This window comes from Emys orbicularis, chromosome 3, assembly GCF_028017835.1.
Source record: "Emys orbicularis isolate rEmyOrb1 chromosome 3, rEmyOrb1.hap1, whole genome shotgun sequence".
In the NCBI taxonomy this organism is placed as follows: Eukaryota; Metazoa; Chordata; order Testudines; family Emydidae; genus Emys; species Emys orbicularis.
Genome location: NC_088685.1, coordinates 139,444,045 through 139,457,194, shown reverse-complemented (window position 1 = coordinate 139,457,194; position 13,150 = coordinate 139,444,045).

Below are 13,150 nucleotides of genomic sequence, written 5' to 3'. Positions count from 1 at the left end.
TTCTACTCTATAATGATTTGATTCAAAACAAATTCTGTTTTCATGGTATTTGCATAACTAATATAAGGGAAATCAGTTCCTTTCTATACAAAATAATGTTACAATCAGAGGTCTCTAATTATAATTGACTTGCTTAGGGTCAACAAACTGTCATGTGGTTATTGTTAATCAGTACACTCATTTTCAAAGCTATTTGGCACTGAAGTTATATGAATGTAGGTTATTTTCAAAAGCATTAGTGAGTTCAGCAATTTTTTTTTTAAAACCTTATTGTTGCAGGTCTGTTTGATTTTTTAAACCCCAGGTCCTTAAGGATGAGTGCAACATGCCAAATAAATCCCAACATCTTAACTATTATTGTTTGTATTCTGGTAGTGCCCACTATATTATTAACACAGACAGAGAAATTACAGGACACATATAGTCCTTGGTGTGAAGAGTTTGCAGTCTAAGGAGACAAGCAACATATATAGAGTGGGGAAAATATGTACCATTTTTATAAAGATTATACACATTTGGTATAATGGTAAAAACAATCTCTTGGTTCATGTATATTTAAACAAATTTAAAAAGTATTTAGTTCCATTTGTTATGATTCTTGGGACCATACTATTTCTGGGAGAAGGGAGGACGAGTAGCCACTGAATAAGACTATGAATGAATAATCACAGAAGTAATGGTAAGAGAAGAACAAGGAGAAGACTGAGGCACAAAAGTCAAGAGAGGACAAGATTTCAAGGAGGGAGTGAGCAACAGTCAGAAATGGCAAAGAGGTTCAGGAAAATGAGGATGAAGTAAAGGCCCTGAGATTTACCCAGCAAAAGGTCTTTAGAAACCTTGGTGAGAGCAGTTTCAGTGGTGTGGGAAAATGGAAGCTGGATTGAAGGGAATGCAGATGGCATATGGAGAGATTGGAGGTAGAGAGCAAATGAGAAGCCCCAGCATCAGTGACGGGAATAAGAAGGTATTGAAGAAATGAGGGGAAGGAGAGAAGGGAGATCATGGCAGATCTTCCTCATCTTTTCTCTGAAGAAGTCAATGAATTTTGTACCAGGTTGCAGAAGCAAGGGCTTTAGGCAAAAGAAGGGCGTTTTTTGAGAGGGACTCTCAGTCAGTACCTACGGTTGTGGTCATAGAAGTAAATGAGGCCAGAGAAACAGTGCTGTATGATAGGGAATATGGCAGATCCTAAGGCAGTGGTCCCCAAACTTTTTATCTTGTGCCCCCTTTATGCCTTCCCCCCCACACACACACACCCTGAGCCAGGGCTGGGAGTGGGGCTGCGTCTCTGGGAAGGGGGGACACAGACACACAGACAGGTGCAAGAGGGCTGGGGCTGGGGCCACACCTGGGAGCAGGCATGGGGCCAGGAGTGGAGCTGAGGCCGGGGTCTGACAGCCGGGACCCAGGTGCTGGCCCAGGCCCCAGCCGTGCCCCTGAACATTCCTCCACATCCCCCTTGTGGGAGCTCACCCCACAGTTTGGGGACCTCTGGCCTAAAGAGAGGAGAATACTCTTGCAGATGGTAGGAGTCCATGTGATCATAGGAAGCTCTCTGGAAAGCTTCAGTGGCATGCAGGTAGAGGAAGCAAATGTTGGGAATGAGCTAGCTTTGGGGATTGGAAGGATGGACTTTTCAGAAGGAGAAAGAAGGTAAAAAAGTTCAGAGTCAGGGAGAGAGAGGAAGGAGGGGGCTGAGAGGGGCAGAGAAGACATGGACATAGCTGGACTGAAGATCAGAGAGAGGACAGGGTCATGATGATGAAGGAGATGAGGTGTTGGTCAGAGGAAAGGAATGTTGGAACTGAAAGGTTAGAGAAGGAATAGTGTTTAGTGAATGCAGTGCTAAATGAATGCCCATTTTGATGAATGAGATGGTTGCTCTATAGACTGCTGTAGCGGGGCGGTCATCCCGCTCCGGCCCTGAAAGGGTTAAAGCTAGTCCTGGGAGAGGGCTGGGGCTGAGAGCCAATAGGAAAAGCTGGGAGGCAGCCAATCAGGGCCAGGCTGGGCCCTATAAAAGAGCTGCAGGGCCAGACGGCAGACACAGTCTTACTCCAGCTTGGAGTGAGAAGGACCTAGCTGCCTAGGACCACAGGGTAGCGGGAGCACGGCTGGGGAAGGGCAAGAGCAGCTGGGGAGCTCTAGCCTGGCAACTCCCCAGGCTGAGGCCTTGTTAAAGGCCCAAGGAGGTACTGGGGCTGCAGAGGTGCAGTCCGGGGATAGGCAGGGGCAGCTGGTCCAACCCCCTTGCCAGTGATGAGTGGCCATTACAGACTGCAGTCTGCCCCAGAGAAAGGGGGCTAGATGATGACTGGAAGTATCCACTGAGGCAAGGTGGGCTTAGAGGGTTGGGGGTACCCCTGGAGAGGGAGACCCAAAGTGTGGGAGTACTGCTGTTAGCAGACCCCCAAGGGTAAGGGGCACCAGGGTCCGGGAGGGACATGGGGCCTGAGGCAGGCGAGACACCGGCCAACAGGAGGCACTCCAAGTGCTGGAAAAGAGCTAATTCCCAGACTGACCAGCAGGAGGCGCCATGGCCGTGAGTCTGTGATCTGCTACAACTGCGATCAAACAAGGAGGTGAGGGCAAGGAGATGAATGGCTCATGAGTCAGTGAGGACATTGAGGTAGAAGTTGACATTGCTAAGTATGAGAATGAGGGATTGTGAAGAGAAAGTGGGTCAGCCTGGTGTCAGCTCAGAAAGGAAATGATCAGGGAAGCAGTATGTGACAGTCACATGGACAGAGAGAAGAAGAGTTGGATGGATGTTTTGGTTATAGTCAGAGGAGTGAGACGATGGCATAAGGAAGGGTGGGGAGCATAGAAGAAGAAAGCTGGACTCCCCCACCTCATCCCTTTAGGGATAATGTCAGATGAGTGGTATGAATGAATGGGAAGCTGTATTTGCAGGCAGTCACTGCAGGGGCAGTGTCAAAGAAGGAGATCCAAGTCTTAGCAAGTGTCAGGAGATGGAGCATGTGAAAGATGAAGAGTTTGTGGCTAGCAGCAATTGTTTCTGAGAGGAAATAGGCATTACAGCGGAGCAGGAGGCAGGGGAGGGAAAGATGGGGATGGTTGTACAATCTTATGGGCAGATTAATGAGTTGGAAACTGAGGCTGAAGGGAGAGCCATGGACAGGGCTGATGTCATACCAGCAGTGAGGAGGTAGAGTAAGTGATGATGAGATGTGGATTTGCGCTGGAGAATGGGAGTGGGAAAGGAAGCATCTAGATGGTACACCTGGTGGGAACAGTTAGGGAGGGGAAACTGGAAAGGGGCAATGGGGAAGAAAAAAGACAGTGATGCATAGGAGAGGTGAAGTGAGAGCAAAGGACTAATAATGGCAAAGCATTGTTAAGTGAGAGCAACAGTGTGGTTGATAGGCGCAAACTAGTAATATAGAACAGAGCAACTGAAGAAATTTCATGGAACAATCAATTAGGTTGAGGAGGCAAGAGCACATAAGTAAAATAACGGAATAAAGCAATCCTGCACAGGCAAAAGAGATGTCATTTAGGAACTGGTGTGGCCAGTCAGAGGATTAGCTGAATTAACACTAAACTGAAGACAGTGTATTAATCAGAGAGTCAGAATTGGGCTGCAGATGGTGGGGCTGTGGTAAGGACAGCAACATACACAGATATTCACCGCAGGAATATAGTACACCTGGGAGATAGTACAAATGCTGACAGGGAATTGGGGATCTGAGGCTATGAAGAATGGGGATAATGATGCTTATTTGCCACTGTAAAGTGTTTTGAGATCTGTGAATGGAAAAGCTGTATGTAAGAGTGAAGTCTTATATCCATGGCACAAAGATGCTTTAGAAAAATAGATGAATACATATGAGGTAATTTATGAACAAATATAATTATTTATTTTTCTGTGTCTTGCCTGGATGGTTTATTTAAGGTTTTTTTTCCTTTTATTTTTTTTAAATACAAACACAAATAATGAATAAAAGCAAGAGAGTGGGATTTTTTCCACTATTTTGAAACGATTTTTAAACAAATTCTTGATTTATTTTTTTTTAATTTTTGAAATTTAATTGGAAATAAAAGATTTTAATTAAAATGAAATTTTTGTATGGAAAATGTTTCTAACAAAATTTTGATTGGGGCTAATTTTTACATTGACTTAATAGGATTGCATGGGGGAGTAAGTCAGTGCGGCCTTTGCCTTAGTACCTATTTCGATGGAATGAACGTGTATTCATGCCATACGCACTATTGTAATAAACTTTGTACAAAATATGCCTTGTGGGGTATCATTTGAAAACTAATAACTCGTTTTTTATTGGATCTAGACTGTTTTCAGTGGTACCAGATGACAGAACAAGGAGTAATGGTATCAAGTTGCAGTGGTGGAGGTTTACGTTGGATACTGGGAAAAACTTTTTCACTAGGAGGGTGGTGAAGCACTGGATTGGGTTACCTAAGGAGGTGGTGGAATCTCCTTCCTTAGAGGTTTTTAAGGTCCGGCTTGACGAAGCCCTGGCTGGGATGATTTAGTTGGGGATTGTTCCTGCTTTGAGCAGGGGGTTGGACTAGATGACCTCCTGAGGTCCCTTCCAACCCTGATATTCTATGATCCTCAGGAGGCTGCTTAATAAGGGCTGATTCTTCCCCTCACTACTTAAGAAGAATCTTCTGGAGGTCAAGATGTGTCCGTTCCTTCTACTGCATAGTACAGCAGGGAGCTGAGAAACACCCCTGGCTAAGCAGGGGCTAACAGACTCCATATAATCTCTCTAGCATTAGCTATGGAATCTTGTTTAACAGGTTCCTAACAACAGCATGCGGGTGATTATGGGGGATGTGCAATGAGAGCCATTCAGTCCCAACGGCCGAACAAGAGGGTACAAAGGGCGTCCTCCTGCAGACATCAAAGGGAAGTTGGAAGGGAGGTTGCCCACAGTCTAATAAGAAGGAGGAAGCTGGGCAATTTGTTGGGGGGAGGGGGGCAAAATTTCTTTTGGAGATTAAGATCCATTGGGATTGAATATATAGATTAATTGCCAAACCCTCTGCGTATGAACATACAGGGTTCAGTTTGCAGACCAAAACTTGCACCAGTCACAAAGGCTGAGTTAATGTTTCTATGTTCAGGGGTTGTTAATTCAGTCATAAATTTGCTCCAGTTGAAACTTGGAGTCCCAGCCCAGGAATCAACATTTACACAAAACAGTAGGGCAGAAGGGGGGAGGGAACATGGCACTTTGTAAAGGCAAACAGACAGTTGATTAGATTAATATTACTCAATACAGAGAAAGGATCTTTGTTCAGGGCACTCTAGCTGTTAGTGATGACAATTGTAGTAGGGGACATATTGAACTCTGAGTTTGGCAACTAAGTAAAGACTACTTGTTTCAGCTGGGATTCTGTATGCTTAGCACCAGCTCCAAAATGTCTTTGCATTTTTCACCTACCCTCACCACCCCTCCAGATATGTAATGACTTGTTTGAACAAATGTAATTGACACGTACACCAGAGAGCACTGGAGGAGTGGCTTGGAGTATTGGAGGCAGAATGTGACAGTTATCTCCATGTCACTTTGAAGGGCACTGTACAGGGGCGATGGAAGCTCCCTAAAAGTGGGGAGTCACTGGTGTCTGAACCGTGGCCCTGCCCCAGTACACCACCCCTTCTCCCCAAGGCTCTGCCCCCATGCTACCCCTTCCCCCTGAGACCCTGCCCTCACACTGTCCCTTCCCCCAAGGCTCAGCCCTTGCGCCGCCCCTTCCTTCCAAAACCCTGCCTCCCCGTTCCATCACTCACCCTTATGGCCGGTAAAGAGTGATGGGGCCATGGCCTCCTGTCCCCCCTGTTCCGGCACCCCTGGTACTGTGCCTGCCTCTTCAAATGACAAGGAGGGCAGTGCTTGGAAATGAAGTCACTACATATACTTGGAAAAGAAATAAGTCGGCAAAATACATGGAGGTTCAAAAAGAACACCAAAGAGAGACCAGGGAAGAAAGGGGATAGCTGAGGTAGCCATACATGATTAGAGTAGATCAAAGGAATCACCTGATTGTCACTAAGGACACAATTTGACCCTACATTGACAAGGTAGGCAGTGCTGAATGGCACATTTTGTGAAGCTTGGATAATTGAGTGATCAGCAGATGGACGAAGTTGTATGCTTGCCAACTAGAGATGACTATGGCCTTTTATTGTCAGTGTCTTATTTGGAGTCATAAACACCCCCAAACTTTACCCAATAGGGCACTGAACAGTTTTTAAAAATACCCATCCTGATGGCAGCCATATTTTGCTGAAGTTTTCTTTCCCTTCTATCCATTATAGTGTGCTTTGGTGAGGTGGCAGTGCACACATCAGGTAGTCTCATTAATACTCGTTAAGTGCATTATGCCAACAAGCAGGTCAGAAGATGGAATCTTATTAACTTTTAATATGCACATATTTACAAAGAAGCAGAGCAGTAGCACTAAAAGCAGTGCTGAGTGAATTCGCATTACAGATTTCAGCGTTTGTATTTACTGTTTGTGCATAATATCTTTACCATTTTGTACTAAGTATCAAAGGCATACCTGACATCCTGTTAAACATCTGCTTCTGTGAAAAGAACGACAGTACACATCTGAATTTTTTTGAAGATTTCTTAGAAATGATCAGCCAAAACATACGATTCTTCACCCCGTATTTATTACACTTGCCTACATTGCGCTCAGGCTAGCAATTAGACACCTTCTCTGAAGTCAATACATTATGTCCTTTAATGTCAGTATCATTCACTTTTGGGGCCTGCTCCTTCTTCAATCAGTCAATGGGAACACTTCCACTGAATTCAAAGGGAGCAACATCAGGAGCTCTCCCTGTATTCTATGTATTTTAAGACTCACTCAAATAGAAGATTACCGTATTTCAACTCTGAAGTAACTGATACCTTACTTGGATAAAGTAATACGCTGTCATGGAGCTATACTATCACATGGCATCTTGATAACATATACTGTACCTGGTGACAAAACTACAGAACAATTCTTCAAAGAACAATTGTATTGAAAGGTAAAGTTTAAATGGAAAACACATAATGCCTGCTGCAACTTTGATCCTGTCAACTTGATTTTCATAACAAGAGGGAACACAAATACTAGGATTTTCAAATACGTGAGTATCCAATTTGTGTGCCGATTTTTGACAAGGTGAACTCTAACATTTACAATTTCTTAAAATTGTTTTCCAGTTATGCTTATGTGCTTGGTGGGTCAAATGTCTGTGATGTCCCAAGATCTGTTCCTCATTTCTTTAGATAAATTAATTACAAATAACAGTGTGGAAAATACTCTCAGTATTTTGAAATAGCAAACAAAAATGTGCATTTCCATATTATCCTTGGTCTACCGTGTCATCTCTTGCCTTAGGGGATCCAGTCTTATGCCTATCTTGCTATGTTATTTGGGTCTTTCCTCCGTGTATGTCCTAGCCATCTCCATTTGTGTTCTGTAATTTCTTGCTGTATCAGTTTCTGTTTTGTCCTCCTCAAGAATGCTTCGCTTGTGATTTTTTTCCAGCCATCTGATATTGAGGGTTTGTCTAAGGCAGCTGTTTATGAAAACATGGAGTTTAGATAATTTCTTAATGAGGCTCCAAGTTTCAGTGCCATATAGTTAAGACCAACTTTACAACCGTGTTAAATATTCAAAGATTATTTTGGAAAGCAAGATTTCCGTATCTCCAGATTGGCTTTAGAGTTACAAAGGCATGTCCGGTTTTTGCTATTCTGGCTTCAATGTCTTTATCTGTTTCACCTGTTGTGCTTACAGTGTATAGGACCTCTTCTATGTGAGTCCCAGAAAATGTAATTGGTGTTTCTTTTTGCATGACAATTCTCATTACCCAATCCACTATCAGTAAAAAAAGATCATGGGTGACATAATAGTACACTAGGGTCACCTAAATGTAGGAAGCTATCTGTCAACAGGTACAAAATCTCAGCTGCGTTTTTAAATGACAGAAGCCACAGGGTACACATTGGATCAAATGTTCCTACTATACACAGTGCATTTCTATGAGCCACTAACTTTCTTGCACCATTTACATACAATATTTATTTAACTTTTTTTTTAATCCTCTCTCTTGTCTGCAATGGCCAGTGGCAACATAAGCTTGATTTATGATATCATGTATATCTTGAATGCTAACAAAGTACACCGATTGTTCATGTGGTCAAAGCATTTTAGTGAGTTTTTTCTGTCACCACACTGTAGGATCTCATTTCTGAAATAAATGCTATTTTAATTAAACTATGTATTCCTGTCAGAGTGAAAAAAGATACTTACGAACAGATTACTTTTTATGAAATTTGGTCATTTCCATATGAAAGTATTTGTTAGTTATACATGGGGAATAATAATTCCAAACAATATTAACGCAACCTAGACCTCAGTCTTCCAAACACTTATGCATGTGCTTAACTTTGTGTGGGAATAGTCCCACTGTAGTCAAAAGGGACTACTCACATGATTGCCTTTAAGCATGTGCTTAAATGTTAGTATGACTGTTAGTTGTATTTGCAGTTACCTGCTCAGTACGGCGGTCATTCAAAATGACACCACCTGCTGTTTTATTTGATTGTGTGGTAAATGTCTCTAACAACTCTGTCATCTGAAGGATTATATGGAGTGTTCATTTTCTGCTAAGGTGTAGGCCCAATATAAATATTTAATATACAAAATTACATTAAAGGACATTATTAAGATTATAAAGTCAAACCACTCCAAACGTGGGAAGTGCCAGAATGGAGGTTGCCTGTGCAACCACTTTGGCCACTTTTGTGCATAAGCATTATGATACCTTCTTTAATTACATGATCACATATTATTTGAATGAGAGTTAATTGATAATGCACAGATTGTGATAATAAGCAGACTTGGCCAAAACTGGTTGTTAAAAAAAGTGAAAATTCTGGCTACATTTGCCATTTTGTTTAGCCTTATATAAACTTGGCCATATTTGTCTATAGATTTAAGTGCTTAATTTTAGGCACCCATATTTAAAACTACTGGTACAGCAAACCTGTCTCCACCAGGATTAGAAATCAGATTGTCTAACTACTAAAGCCATGATTAATTCATTGGATTAGAGTGCCCGTCTAGGTAAATAGTTCAACCTTAGACTTTTTTCATTTATAGAATGGGGATAATGATGCTATTTTATAACTATTGTTTGCAAGGTATTATGCAAATTGAAAGTATTATTTAAAGTCAGTCAGTAGTAAAAGTGGAATAAAACTATGGACCAAATGGCTCTCAGCCATGATCTTAATCTACTTGAGTATCAGATTTTATAAACCAGCAACCCCAATACTTCTTTTCAAAATTCACAAGGGAGAATTTTCAAGCAACATGGCTTTTTGAGATTCACAGAAACAGCCTTTAAAATATTTTTCAAGAAATTTTCTCAAGAAATGTAGTAAAATGTCTCCAACTGTTTGGATATTTCATATATTGGAAAATTAGCAAATTCCATACCAAAGAAATTGTGATGAATATTTTGCCCAGCCTTCTGATGTAGCTGGTGTGTCTTGGGAAAAGGTGGTATACCTGGATTGTCAGTCAACTGGTTATTGTTGCCTGCCAGCATGGGCACTTAGAGCTATGGGCAGCTGAATGTAAAATGTTTCTCAACAACCAGTCTGTGGACCGGCGCCGGTCCCTGAGATCTCCCTGACACAGTTTAGGAAGGCAGCAAGCAATATCAAAAAGCATGGTGTTAAGGCATCCCTAGCCAGCTCTAAAACATATGCTTGGGGTTGAATCACCCACCAGATGACCAGGGCCGGCTCCAGCATTTCTGCCGCCCCAAGCAACAACAACAACAAAAAAGCGCCGCGATCGCGATTGGCGGCAGCAATTGGAAAAAAAAAAAAAAGCCGCGATCGGCGGCAGCTGTTCAGCGGCAGGTCCTTCGCTCCTAGAGGGAGTGAGGGACCTGCCGCCCCCGAATTGCCGCAGGTGCCGCCCCTCTCCCTTGGGCGCCCCAAGCACCTGCTTGTTAAGCTGGTGCCTGGAGCCGGCCCTGCAGATGACCCAAGAATATGAGAGGTGTAAAGTTGTTATAAACCTACTGTTTTCCTGCTTTTGAGCATTGCACCAAGCATTGGCCTGATTCAGTGAATGACCTAGACTCACTAGGTTAACTTTTGTCACTCATAATGTAACAGTTCTAAAGTGGAAGTTGAAAACTTAATGGTTACTTCTGTTGTGCCTGTGATGCAAAGAATATCCTACATGGGGTGGGGGAATCTAGTGTTTGGATGGCATAGAAAAAAAATGATAAAACTGCAGTACCAAGCAATACACAAACAAATAATCGCACCTGACTAGAAGCAAAGACTGAAATAAGATGGCAGTCCTTGACTCAGACAAAACTCCTCTTGCGTTCACTGGCAATTTTGCCTGAGTCAAGGCTGAAGGACTGGGCCTTTTATTTGTATTCACATTAGCCCCAATCCAGCAAAGAACTTAAGTATACGGAAAAACTTCAAGAACACAAGAAGTCACTTCTAAGTTAACAGTACTACTCAGGTGCTCAAAAGTATGTACAACGTGCTTAAGTGCTTTGCTTGGGCAGGACCACAGAAACCAAATCTATAACCCAGTTCTGCCCAGGTCAAATCACTCAGCACCTTTAATAGGAGATTTGGGAATGCACCACATTCTGGATCCAGCCTCTGATCTTTAGTTATTTTCAGACTTAAAACTAGAAATGAATGGAAGCATCAGGCAAAAGAAGATCTTTTTAAAAAGTTAGTGTTTCATGAGCATGCATGGCTAGTTCAGGTAGTTGCCTACAAAACTAAACGTTACTGTGCTGTGGGATGATTCCAGAGTGTGGACTGGGTTAATTTTAGAAACCAAAATAAAAATGAGATGCTAATTATTATGTGACAGAACAACAGGAAAATGCATGAGAATAGGGAAGATCTCTAAAGAACAAAATGTGTTCCTTTGCTTCAGAAGCCACTCTCTTTTTTGATGTAATACACGTCAACATGCTAGGCATGCAACAGGAAACATTTGCATACACCCAATGACCATAGGAAGGATGCATCTTTGAAAGTTTCAGCAGTGTGGTAGCATCAAAGCGGCCAGAGCCTGATTGTCTAGTATTTAAAAGAATGTAGAATTATAAAAACAATTTAAAAGAACTATGTGTCTCTTAACTTTTCTGTGCCTCAATGTACCCTTCCATACATATAATATTTACTGATTGCTAGGGTATTGTGAAGGTTAGTTGTTTTGTATAGCATGTTGATGTCCTGGGATTAAAGATACAGTATATAGCAAGAACAAAGTATTTCCACTTGATGGATAGGGAAGAATAGCATGAAAATGCAACTGTGGTAGTGAGCATGTCTGGTTCTATGTCTCTAGGTACAATAAGTTTGTGTCTGTCTACCTTCAACACACAGCTTAAAACTTCAATCCTGATTTGTATTATTTGGCCAAAAAAGTAGAAGTTAGGATTACTTGCTAAACCTTGACCAAATATTTCCAGGCTTTCAAAGGTTTGTTCTAGGAATGTTATTTTCAAATTAGATGCAGTTCTCTCAAAGTGTTTCGTCTCAATTCTTAACTTATTTTATGTCTTAAAAGGGAACTATTTTAACCCTGCTATGAAAAGATTGCACAGTTTGTACTAGTGGAAAGGACAAAGAGTCTGGAATCTGAGCACTAGATCAAAATAAAACAGCAGGATGATTAAGGTCCATGTACATGGGAGAGAGAGAGAAGGTCTAGTACAGTTTCAGTGGGTGATATTTTATTTAAACATAGGTAATTCTTAACAAGATCCTACAGATATTGATAAGTCAGGAAAAGAAAATAAGGAATACATCTGTGGAAATGGCTCATTACATAAGTGGACATTCTGTATGGAATTCACAGGTGATTTCAGAGCCTACATCCAACTAAAAGTAAATGAAGTTTAGGCTCCTCAGTCACCTAGGCACTTTTGAAAATTTTACCCTCTCAGTGTATTTTGTCTCTCTCGGATTCCTCCAAACACCTTGCTCTCTATCTTCAAGATTGCATTTTACCTTGCCAACTGCTTGTCAGGGATAGTTGTAACTAGTAAGGATCCCATACTTGCTGTTTCACCCACAGACTGTGTTGTTTGCAGGCTGCTGCACTCTGATGTGAAAGAACCTTCATGTATTGAAATATTTCATTTAGCAAGACATAACACTTCATGTCCATATTGTCAGACTTCATTCTGTGCCATGTGACTCAGTATAACCCAGTGGAACATGCTCTATGGTTTGAGTCACAGTGCACTGCAAATTGTATGGTCAGTCCCACCTCCAACATAGACAGATGCAAGAAGCCACTAGTGTTGTATAAGTGCATAAACAGATTACTTACGTTGTACCGGTTAAGCAGCTTAAAAGTGGTAATGAAAGGTTCACAGCTCGAATTAAACTAATGTTTTTTGTGTGTTTGTAGGCATTGGTGTCAATTTCTGTCCATTACTTATATATTAAAACAATTCTTTGGCCCTTAGCATTGAACAATTCCATGTCTGCCAGATGAAAGGTTATTTTTTGCCTGTTTAAAGTTCAACCAGGAACATATAGGCATAGAATCACATTTCTCCAGTGAGGCAGTAAAACTATGATTCTGTCACAGAGCAATGTCATTTTACTCACCCACAAAAGTAGTTCATAATCAAACAGTGAACTGTCCCCAGGGCTGACCAAATTGCCAATTTTCTCCAGCACAGATCAGAGGAAGGAATGTTGTCCCCCTCAGAGTCCACTTCAAGCCCTGCTTTTGGGGGCAGTTTATTAATATAAGTACAACCATCAGCAGATCCCTCAAAGTAAGATAAATCTCAAACCCACAGAGTAATACAGGTTAAAATGCAGCAGTTCTCTATCCCCACTACAAAGTCATCATCTTCAGGCCACCAATGCCAGAGTCAACAACTACTCCATTCCCCGGTTCCTCCACCCCTATTCCAGGGCCCCACTCTCCAGGCCATCTACCTGAGAGCTAACAGTCCCCCTTCTTCAATGTCTGTGCCACTCTTCCAGGGCTTCCATACTTCTAGCAATTCTCCATGCTTCTTGCAACTCGTCTCCAACAGCCCTCAATTCAGGGCTTCTGTTAGAGAATAGAA